The 11873-nt window shown below is 46.6% G+C and overlaps 1 long non-coding RNA gene across 1 annotated transcript; it reads left to right on the forward strand.

The window, feature by feature from the left end:
• Nucleotides 1–757: 757 nt before the first annotated feature.
• On the forward strand, nt 758–8030 carry LOC144145035 (uncharacterized). Its single transcript, XR_013317403.1, has 3 exons — nt 758–841; nt 1461–1547; nt 7898–8030. It is a non-coding gene; the product is annotated as an uncharacterized LOC144145035 (long non-coding RNA).
• The last annotated feature ends 3843 nt before the right edge of the window (nt 8031–11873 follow it).

Here is an 11873-nt window from a genome sequence, read left to right on the forward strand (position 1 = left end):
CAACCTTGAACTGTGACATCTGTATCATCATTCCGTCGTTCCCTGTTCTTCTCCTGCCCCACCAGCACAATCATAGCCCCCTCTGACAACAGTCATTCTCGTCGCTCAGTGGAGTTATAACGTACTAGCAATTACAATTTTATTCCATTCTTATTGTTAGCGACCGTAAATATTGTGTACAAATGCAATAAACAGACCACCTAGTTTCTCCTGCAGAAACAACTTTGGAGAACAAGGCAGATATCAAAAGAAAACAAAAGTTGGGGAGGGAGGGGCATGAAATCGGGCGCTAAATAAACAGGCGCCAAATAATAATACGATTACTTACACTAGAACACTGCCAAATTTCATTGCGCAGTGTTATCTTACTATCTGCTGCTTTTTTTAACGTTCAAATCGAGCGCAAAAAGCTTCAGTTCGCGTTTTGTGTTTGTAAACTTTAAATATCTAAGCTTCTTTATTATAATACACACAATAAATAATAAACTTAAAGATTATGTTATATTCAGTAAAAGATGCAATTATTTATTGTTGTCGTTTTAATTTGTTTACGCAACTCCCTGCCAACGGCCGGTACCCTGAGTACGGCGCGCGGCGTCGTGGCCGGATTCCGGAACAGATACCCCGTGACCCGTCTTTCATAGATTGTTTACTGTGCGACCGTGCGGTTAAACAAGCGCAGTTATTATAATTAATTGGACACCTCGTCGTCTTCGGTGATGCCTGTCGGGTTCGACTTCGCGATGAAGTATTTGAGAACAACTTTGCCACCTTAAGACGGCTAATTAAGTTTGGCGCTTGCCCCTGAACGTCGCTCGCTCCTCTGCGTGGTCTCTGTCAGGTAAGCTGTCTCGTCACATTTGCCGCCTTTCTTGTCACTGGTTGTCGTTTGTAGCTGCCATCGCCGCTTTAAGGATTCGTTAACAGGAGCCCGCGTGTGTGAATTGTTTAACTGAACTGGCTAGGTTGAACCTAGAGGGCTTGTCTCTAGAAAGGCGATGTGCGAAAGAACATTGTGGTGCTTGCATTGAGCGCTGAACGCACTGGCGCTCTGTAACGCAGTGGCGCTCAGTAACGCAGTGGCGCTCAGTAACTCAGTAACGTTTCCCATTCCGCAGCACTATATTGAACAGCTTCAGAGTTCACCACTGCGAACCACGTCTTACGCGTAGTTTATCAGAACACGGGCGGCTACTTGTGCGGCGCAGCGTTTACGGCTTCGTTAATCACCGCTGTCGTTTGTGCCGTGTTGTAAATGGCGAAGGAAAATCGTTTGCGAGCGAATGTGCGCGCCTCGCAAGCTTCGTTGCGTTTGCGGCGAGTCACCTCACCATGTGTACGGTGCCGCTGTACGCGGGTATTGATTTTGGCTGAATGTTGTGTTGCCCGAGTTGTAACATTCGTGCACCCAATAATTTCCATTCTTGCCTGAGTGGTAATCATGTGTCATCCTGTTTTAGACCTCTGGACGGTCTGAGCACATCACGTCCCTCCATTCAACCGGACAAGAGCCACAACCATTGTCAACAGTGTTTGGCCGCCAGAACGTAAGTTTTCAAACAGTTTTGGTAGCACAGTGGGCTACCATACTTGAATAATGTTCGATCACTTGAATGTACAAGTTCTCGCCCCCGTAACAATTATTGGTATTTCATGCATAACCTAATATGTAGCTGCTAAATGGCAACCTTTATTGTTAATTTCGGAAAACTCAGTTTCACCCAAAATCATAAAGTGGGCATAGCAGTTAATCACCATGTATACGAATTTCCTGGTGTTAGTCATGTTTACGATGAAGCCATATTTCTTAGGTGGTGACACAAAAATGTTATTACCTTTGTAGTTTAGTCTTCGATAAAGCCTTACCAGTTCTGTTTTCAGCTATTTTCTGGATGTTTATCATGTGAATTGACAGTCCTTGCAGTCCACTTTTTCAAATAGTTAATGTAACTGCCTGTACCATTTACAGAGGCCTGATTGGGGTTCTGAAGGCTGCGATTTACGCACGCTAGTGCTGTACTGCCAATAAAGAAACATCCTTCCACAAAGAAAAAGATTTGAAAGTGTAAAGTATCAGCTGCATTATTCTTAACTGGAACATGCTAATTGCAAGGCCTGGGGCTTTTCCTGAAAGCACTGTGGATGTTATGAGAGAGGAAAACCACTCAAACACATCTGCTAAGGCCGTTGCTGCTCCAAGATGCGTGGAAGCATTGAGTCGTCTGAGCAATACATTACACCCTTTTTTTTAAACAACCGACGTGCATGCTGAACGTACTCCTGATTGGGCATGTGCCAGGCGCGTAGCCAGGAATTTTTTTCGGGGGGGAGGGGGTGGAGGGGGGCCGTGGTCGACCAAAAGATGGGACGGGGAAATATGTAGGCAAGGCATCTTGCGCGTTGTTTTGGAAACGAAGCTTGAAATAACTGACTTTAAAGGGGTCGTGAAGAGATTTTCAAAAAAACTGTGTTGTGTGTGCGCTTTTAACCGTGGAACCTTGATAAACAAACAATGCATACCCGTTTCGTCGTCCGATATCGGGAAATAGGTAAATAAATGCAGTTACGGTTTCACCGAGGCTTTCCTCCTCAACTCGTGAAGTGACGTTTCAGTAAGTCAGTAAGCAGCCAATCACAGTTCTCCCTCGTCTGCACAATATGTCGGCATAGGGCGGGCTTGCAAAGGGTCAGATAAAGCTACAACATCGGCGCCATGATGAAACTCGCCCTGCAACTGAACGGGAGACGTCTGATCTCTGATACGACTGATCAACATGGTCGAACTTTCAGTCAACAACACCGGCGAGTGGCGCAGGCAGAAGTAACCACGTTTAATCTAAACTGGGCATTCGTAAACTGTTTACGCTGCTTTCCACGAGTCTAAACTGTCGTTTTGCTAGCCGATATTCTTGCACAAGTTTGCCGACGTCTGTCTCACGTAGCCTGTAATGTGAGTTGCGCGAACGTGAAACTTCTGACCTGACGAGATACATGACCGAACGCTTAAAATAAGAGTTTATTACATAAACACGTTTATCGAAGGAACTTCGAGTAGTCGGAACTTAAAACCCACTCATTATTCACTCATCAAGCGCAAAAATAACTAGCGAGAAGCAGCGATACAGCGCCGAGTCGCCGAGTCCCAACATCACGCAGTTCGACGATTGCTTTCCTGTTTCCTGCAATAAACAAAGCTGTTAACGCTGTTTTGTTGACTGTATACGCTCCGCTTTGGCTTACTGCAGAAGCGCTCAACAGTAAGTTGGCGGTTAAAGCTCTGGGTAGATTAGAATTTATGAAAACACGACAGACTTCTGGGTTACAAATGCGAAGAGGCTTTTATGCAGCAGTTTTTCGGCGCGCGCGCTTCCCACGGCGATCTGGCCCTGTATGTATATTTGTAAATAAAGTTACTGTTACAAAAAAAAAAAAAAAAAAAAACGGCGATAGTGTAGTGGATAAAGTGTCCGACTAGGCTGGCCGTAACGTTGGGCTGGCCCGGAGGCCGCAAGTTCGAATCGCACATGGGGCACTTTTTTTTTTTTTCCTTGAGCGGTCTTGGGCCATTTCATACAAAAAGATAAAATTCCGAAGAGAATTCGGCAAAAGAACGTGAAATTCGGCAGTGAAACTGGCTACAAACTGTACAAACACCCAGTAGGTCTGAGTTCTGCTGCAATGGTTGCCAGACAACTGAAGCGGTCACGACACCGCTCACGTGGATAGAAAACTGTTTTTTGGCAACGAATAAAGGAGGCATTATTTTTAAAATATTGGGTTTGCAGATTTGCAAAGTATTATACACAAAGAACATTGAACTGCGTTGAACTCTGGAATGTACTTCACATGACGTCATTCTAGTTGCGCTGCCGACCGCCCGTACGCGCATAGTCGCTTGCGATGCGCCTCAAAACGAGAATTCCAACGGCGCCTCCTAAATTCCAGAAGCAATGAATTGTGAAAATATTTGGGATTTATGTTCTTAAAAGGTCGTTCAAGCAGACAAAATTAATCAAAGACAAATGCATTTTCTCTTCACGACCCCTTTAACATGCGATTTGTGTATGCTCAATGCTAACTGTAAAGCCCACCTTAAGGAGCTTAGATGGTGATGATCATGATGATCACCGAAATTGCCGTTCGCTGGTCTGTGGGCACACCACGGGCGATTCATTCGTCCGCAGAGCAGGTGGTTAGGCGGACCCACGCTCGTGAGCGTGATCATGAGTGCGCTCGTGAGTGACGCGCGGTCCCCGAAGTTCGTCGGGCGGCAGTGCAGGTCAACACTGGGTGTTTACTATCAAGATTCTCATGTTTTAGATTTTCCTTTAGAAAAGGGACTATTAAGTTTTCTTGTCAGCTATGAAGTACAGTCGAGCACGATTTGAAGGTTATCGCGCCAGCATTGAGCGGCCAAGCGTGCCACCAGCCCACGGTTTCGTTTCGGAACCATGAAAATCGAGATTTCGCACTCTTCGCTCCCTTGTTGGCTGTTCCATGATACAACAATGGCCCGCACGACTGACTTGCCACCCTTTGGGTTTCAAGCTGTACATTCGTTGTTATCAAGCACAGACTTGGACTTGGTTGCCCTTTATCTACGCCGACGATAACGAAACTTGCATGGAATATTTGCTAAAGCTGGTGTTCTTTCTGCTTCGTTTGAAAGAGTAGCTTTCCCGCGACAACCTTCGAATCGCAGTGGACTGTACATGCGGCGCATTCGTATATTATGGCGGTGAAGCTAGCAAACGTGCGTCTTCGTCCTTAAAGGAGCCATGAAGAGAAAACACAAGTTTGGTTCATTCGAAAGATTGCCTCGTTAGAACCATAACGACACCACTTATAACGCAAACTTCGCTCAAATAAGCTACATAATTAGGAAAAAAGGAAATGATCACGCGACCCACCAGCTCATTTTCCGCAACAAACCTATGATGTCACTCGAGAATGCCCTGCGATTTGCGGAGGCCGGCAAAAGCAAACGCATGTTAGGCAGGGCTTACAGTTTGCATAGCGAGCTAAATGCCCGTGAAACATACTGCACATTCTTTTTATGACAAAGAACGGTGGAGTAAATGGTTGAAGTTCCGAACGAACACGCAAGCGTGTATGCCAATGCGTACGAAACTACCGCCAGCCGAACTCGACATCTCGCCGTCGCCACCATCGCGCAGACGAATTTTCGGGTTCAAAGCTCTTCGGGGCCAACGAACCGTCCCAGCACGCACAGCCGTGACCTTGCTTGGTATCGTAATCCCTTCACAGGAGGTTGGCCGTCATATCGCCAACCAGGAAAGGTAAAAGTAGAAACAAGGGGAGTAAGGAACACAGAGCAGCAACGAGATAGTGCCACTCGTCGCACAGGTTTCGGTATGGAGGTCGTGTTGGCTTGCTGCTGTCGTTACGAGCTCGTTTACAGTTTACAACCACTGAAAACTTCGGTTTGTTCGAGCACTTTACAATGAAATTTCGTTGCTGTGTTTTGAAATGCCCATGTAGTACGGGCAAATCGTCGAGGGAGTGCGACATCCCCGCCGGTGAGATCTCCTTTCATGTGCTGCCCAACGACGAATCTCGGCGAAGCAAGTGGCTATGTTTTGTGAACTTTGCAAACGGATGAGAAAGAGAGCTAAAGGAAGTACGAGTGTGCTCGCTTCATTTCCAAGGAAGTGATTACGGCAGGGACCCGGACAAGCTGGCGCTCGTCGCCGACTTCGTCAAATCGCCGCCAAAGCGCTCTGACCTTGGGGAAAAAAATTGCCGTACACACCGCGCATTGACGCTCAAATCTTTCTGGTCGGAGCAGAGAGCTCGAGCGAACGGCTTTCCATACACGACACCGGCCAACTGGCATAAGCGATACTGCTACTAAAATTGAAAATACGGCACATACGTACCAGTCTGTATTCATCCGTCGCGACGGGGCTGACGAGGCAGCGGTGCCGACGGCTGGGCGTTCGTCTGTTGTGGCTATCGCGGAATGGTCGCTTTCCCGTCCACCGCGTATCCCACAACTCTTGCCGCTCGTGCACTTAGAAGCATTGAGCGTTCAAGTGGTGTAAGGTTGTTAAATGCAAGCCCGAGCTCCTCGGCGAGAGTTTTGTTCTCCGGATCAGGCGATTCCATGACTAGGGCTGCGGGTGCACTAGGTTTTACTAGTATTTTTAAAATGGCCGCCGTCTCGGTCGACTCCCACGTGTGGGTGCTATATGGAGTCTACATACTAAGTATGTTTCATAGACCGGCTCGTATGACGCCATTGTTCACATGACGAAATGTGCAATTTTAGCGGGAGATTTAAAATTTTGGCTTAAATTGCCTTATTTCTCAGTGAATAAAGCATCATCTGCTTCCGGAAAAGCGCTTGGGGTACTATGAAACACCTAATCTTTCGAATAAAATAAACTTTTGTTTTGTCTTCATGGCTCCTTGAAGTAATCGCCTTTTGTTATTTTTTGTGCTAGTAACGTGAGTAGTGAACTTGCGCTAAGCGGAACACCTTATTGCACTGCTGTTGAATGTTGAGCTTGTTGCACGTTTCTTATTAAATTTCGTTATTTCTATCTGTTAAATTGAAACAGACATGGCTTCAGTAAAATTCCGGTTAAGCAAATACAGAATGCTGATTCTAAAGGGAGGTCAAGGAAACAGTGGAATAGTGCCAGAAAAACAAAGCTCCGCAATAAGGAGAATTGTGTAGTTTTGTTGATGTGGAGGAAATACAAGATGGGCAGAGCAATGCTTTTTATGCAGCAGAAATTATGGAACTGCAATAGTCAATGAAATGCGATGTCAGTAGAAAAATAAACATATCAAGGATTGATAGTTGACTGAACAAAATACAGCGACATGCTCTGTCATGTGATTATACTTTGTATCAGTGTAAAGACAAGGAATGACACGCTCCCGACCACATGCAAGCCTATATGAGGCTTTTCCTGCTGTTTTGCCATTCCCCGGCCATGCTGTTCCGCCAGTGAAACAGTGGGGCTGTTTCGATCGGCTCGCGGCAGGTTCCCGGTGCTTGTCGGTGCATCCGGCGCGAAATGCAGCCGGGCTGTATATATTGACAGGTACAGCATCTGGAGCGGGCGCATGGATCAGACGTTGACATTGCCCTTGTTGTCAGCTTTATATGAGCAAGAATGTCCTTAAAACTGCAGGTTCCGCGCCTGCAGGTGACTTTAGGTGGTTTTTCAGGCTGCTTAAACTGCACCCCAGCCTTGGCATAAAACATTATGGGAGGGGCACCGCCCCCCCCCCCTCCCCTTACCCTACCTTCGGCTACTCCCTTGGCGTGTGCTTATTCTTTCTTGCATCCACCACATTTGGGTCGTCACGTTGATTTGGGAATGCTGGAATCCAGCATATGCTGGCAAGATACGAGAGCTTGAACACAACCCACTTGCCCGCAATGAGTTTTCGAAGATCTCCACCACCTGAAGGTACTGAAGTGAGATGTAAGCATTGCCTGAAAACCATACCAGATGAGGGTACCAACTCATAATTATGTATCTTTCTCGCCCATTTACGTGTTTTGAACGAAAAAAGTGCCATTTAAAGGTGACACGTCGTTCTCTGCCGATTTCTGATGCCTGATTAAGTTTGTGGGCATTAATTTAGCAGCTTGCTCACATGTCTAACGTGTATGTGTGCTTGTTAGGAGTGAAGTAGGTAAAAATTGAAAGGTTTGATTGTAGTTGTGCATAGATTACCTACATTGTTTTCATTCCTAGAAAAGAAAAATTGAGGTAACCCTGGTTCGGCATTGCTGCATTTTATTATGCTTGTATGATTCGTAGAACCTGCAGGAGTTCAGCTGCTTGTTAAAGGAGAAATAAACAGTGGTACAAAAAGAAGAGCATCTACTAAATAAAAATCTTCACAATCGCAGGATGCCAACGGTCCACCTACCAACTTGCGTCCTGCATTGTTTCTGCTGGCTGGAGCGGCGCATGGAGCATTTTTCAGCTTCTCGAAGTTTGTGATCAAGCGCTGCCCCAAGTGAAGGATGCCGCAGAGGGATCTCCTGTTTTAATTTTAATGCCACAATTTCATGTGCTGAGCACTTACTCGTAAGGCATTTTAAATATTCATCATCCCAGAGGGTATGTTACCTTCGTCTTGGGTGGAATGTGGCTGTAATCAGGTTATTTGTGACAGAAACAAGTGAACCATGTGGTGAGAGTCATTGAGGCCTTGTTGATTGCGCATGCTTCTGAAATAACATTTTCATTCAGCTGAATACTTTCTAAATATTACAATTTGTGAACAAAATATAATAAAAGTCATGATTAGTTGTACTACAGTGCAGGAAAGAAATGCCAGCATATGTTTTAAGAGCCTCTGATATTTCAGGTCATTGGCTGGTGAGCAATAAAACAGAACTGAAAATTGTTTAAAGTGAAATCAATTATTTGTTCTCACCAGTGCATGGCCCGTAGTAAAAGCTATCTGGTCTCCCAATTTCAAATGAGACAGGAAATGCCAATAAAATAAGGAAATAAACAAGACAGCTTGCTACAATAAACCAATTCAAAGAATTGCTCAATGTCTATAAAGTGGTGATTCAGGCGGGTTAGTTCGGTGTTGATGAAATACAAGCAGGCACTCGCCTGGTCAAAAACAAATAAACAAATAAAGACGTTTTGGGGCCCCTACTGGTCCCTTGATCACAATGAAAGGGGGGTGAAAGGTAGCGATTATTTATAGGTTTGGTGTCGCAGAGTGCGCATGTATATCTTGGGGAGATTACCCCGCGACCGGTTAATCGTGTTTTTACTTGGTTGAATATGCACTGATTCTAAAAGTAGTCGTGTCGACAGGCGCTTCTCTGATGCGATTATGCATGCGGAATCCCAATCGATGACATGGTCAGTAGCCAGGTGATGATCCGCCAAGGCATTTCAGCTTGCATTGCCTTTTTTGACATCGTTCTGGTGCTATTGAATTCTTCTTTTAAAAATTTCCAGTTTCACCTATGTAGGATGCGTTGCAATCCTTGCATGGAATTTTGTAGGCAACTCCGGGGAATCTTGATTTTTCTAAAGGGTCCTTCACGCATACCAGCTTCTGCTGAAGCCTGTTCGTTGGCACGTGTGCAATTTTATTGCCATATGTGCCAAACACCCTTGCAAAAGCTTCACTGATGCCTTGCGTGTAGGGGACGGCAGTGCGTTTTTGCCTGTCTTCTTGAGGAACCCTTTCGGAGGAGCAACTGAAGCCCGCAATTGTTGCGTCCTCACAAGCTTTGAAAGGTAGCCGTTGCTGCGAAGGTCCTTCCTTACCACGGCTAGCTCTTGCTTGCGTAGACCAGGCTCAGAGCAGATTCGTGATGCGCGTGAGAAGAGCGCAGCGGTGGCGGAGCGTTTTTGACCTATAGTCGAACCCCAGGTATCTACCCGTGTGGGTCGGCTTTCGATAGACACTGGTTGTAAATCCTTTGGCCGACCGTTTCAGAAGTACGTCGAGGAAGGCGATCTGTCCATTATTTTCCTGTTCCATGGTAAACTGGATGCTTGGAACACAAGAGTTTAGATGCTCAATTAAAGGCATTACGTCTCGGCAGTGGATCACACAAAAACAGTCGTCTACGTAGCAGACAAAAATCTTGGGGCCGTCTTGTTCAAGCATAGCGCAGAATTTTCTAGAGCCTCTAAGGCAATATTCGCACAGACTGCTGAAACGGAAGCTCCCATCACTGTTCCAAACCGCTGCTTGTAACATTGTACATTGAAAACAAAACGTGTTCTGCAGGCCAAATTCCAGGCAAAATTACGCGGTCCGGAGTTGCAAGGATCTACTCGAGAACGATGTATCTCGGCCTTCATGGTCGACAATTGAGACGCAAGACTTATATCGTCTCCTGGAATTTGGCCTGCAGAACACATATTTTGTTTTCAGCGGACACTATTACAAGCAGCGGTTTCGAACAGCGATGTGAGCTTCCATTTCAGTAGTCTGTGCGAATATTGCCTTAGAGGCTATAGAAAATTCTGCGCTATGCTCGTACAAGACGGCCCCAAGATCTTTGTCTGCTACGTAGACGACTGTTTTTGTGTGATCCACCGCCGAGACGTAATGCCTTTATTTGAGCATATAAACTCTTGTGTTCCAAGCATCCAGTTCACCACGGAACAAGAAAATAATGGACAGATCGCCTTCCTCGACATACTTGTGAGATGGTCGGCCAAAGGGGGGGGGGGAAACATCTTTACTCGCCGGCTAAAAGGTCACGGTGGCTCTCACTCCCTCGCTAGGAGGGGGGTGCTTAGCACCGGTCGGCCAAAGGATTTACAACCAGTGTGTATCGAAAGCCGACCCACACGGGTATACCTGGGGTTCGACTCTGCGCATCCTATAGGCCAAAAACGCTCTGTCGCCGCTGCACTCTTCTCACGCGCATCACGAATCTGCTCTGAGCCTGGTCTGTGCAAGCAAGAGCTAGCCGTGGTAAGGAAGGACCTTCGCAGCAACGGCTACCCTTCAAAGCTTGTGAGGACGCAACAATTGCGGGCTTCAGTTGCCTCCCCCGAAAGGGTTCCTGAAGAATACAGGCAAAACCGCGCTGCCGTTCCCTACACGCTAGGCATCAGTGAAGCTCTTGCAAGGGTGTTTGGCACATATGGCGTTAAAATTGCACACGTGCCAACGAACAGGCTTAATCAGAAGCTGGTATGCGTGAAAGACCCTTTAGAAAAATCAAGATTCCCAGAGTTGCCTACAAAATTCCATGCAAGGATTGCAACGCATCCTACATAGGTAAAATCGAGATCATGACGGAATCCTGTCTGGCCGGAAGGGTACATTAGGAACGAAAAAGAGACGCCGACCAGTCCAAACAAAACGTACTGACGTTTCGGCTTCCAGCACGGAAGCCTTGTTCACAATAAATGCATCACCAGAAGTGGGTCGTTTAAGTGGGCTTGAATAATGGCTGCAAAGAGCGTGCGTAGATCGGGTTTAGATTTCAGTCGTTACGATTGACCGTGTTAGATGTGGTTTGAATGATTAGCGATTCCAGATGTAGCCGTGATGCGGTCACTTTTTCTGTAGCGACGATTCTTGCATTGTCCCAATCAATTTTGTGGTCATTCACGACGGCGTGTTCGGCTAAAGCATTGTTGCTGATGCTATTATTCTTTACGTGACGTGCATGCTGCTGCAGACGATTCTTATAATTTCCTTATTCCCTGATATACACGCCGCTGCAGTCTGCACAAGGTATCTCGTATACCACACCGGGGAAGCGCTCCTTGGGCAAGCGGTCCTTGACTCTCACGAGCTCATGGCGCATCTTTTTGGCTGGAACGTGGGCCACCTGTCGAAGTTCCTGCACCAAGTTATGGCTCCGCTTGTCGGTAAAGGGACCACTCACGTTGGTAATTCTTTCGATTTTGTCGAGAAGACTCGCAACACCGTGATCGAGAAAGACGACTTGATGGTGTCCTTCGACGTGAAGTCCCTTTTCACGAGCGTTCCGATTGACCTGGCTGTCAACGTATGCACCGCTGCTCTCGAGGCTGATGAGACGTTGCCCGGGAGATCACCGATGGATGTGCCAGAACTACGCAGGCTTCTAGATTTTTGCCTGAACAATATGTACTTCGTCTTTATGGGCCATTTTTACAAGCAAAGGCAGGGGACTCCAATGGGTGCCGCTATTTCGGTCACGCCGGCGAACCTGACCATGGAAGCGCTGGAAGCACGCGTGCTAGCCTCCTTTGCCCCTCAACCAAAAGTGTTCTTGCGTTATGTCGACGATTGTTTCTGCGTCGTTCAGAAAAACGCGGCGAACAGCTTGCTGGCCCACCTCAACAGTATGGAACGTGCCATTCAGTTCACGTCAGAAGAGGAGGCCGATGGCAAAC

This window comes from Haemaphysalis longicornis, unplaced genomic scaffold, assembly GCF_048455015.1.
Source record: "Haemaphysalis longicornis isolate Haplotype H1 unplaced genomic scaffold, Haemaphysalis longicornis Haplotype H1 scaffold_7, whole genome shotgun sequence".
NCBI classification, from domain to species: domain Eukaryota; kingdom Metazoa; phylum Arthropoda; class Arachnida; order Ixodida; family Ixodidae; genus Haemaphysalis; species Haemaphysalis longicornis.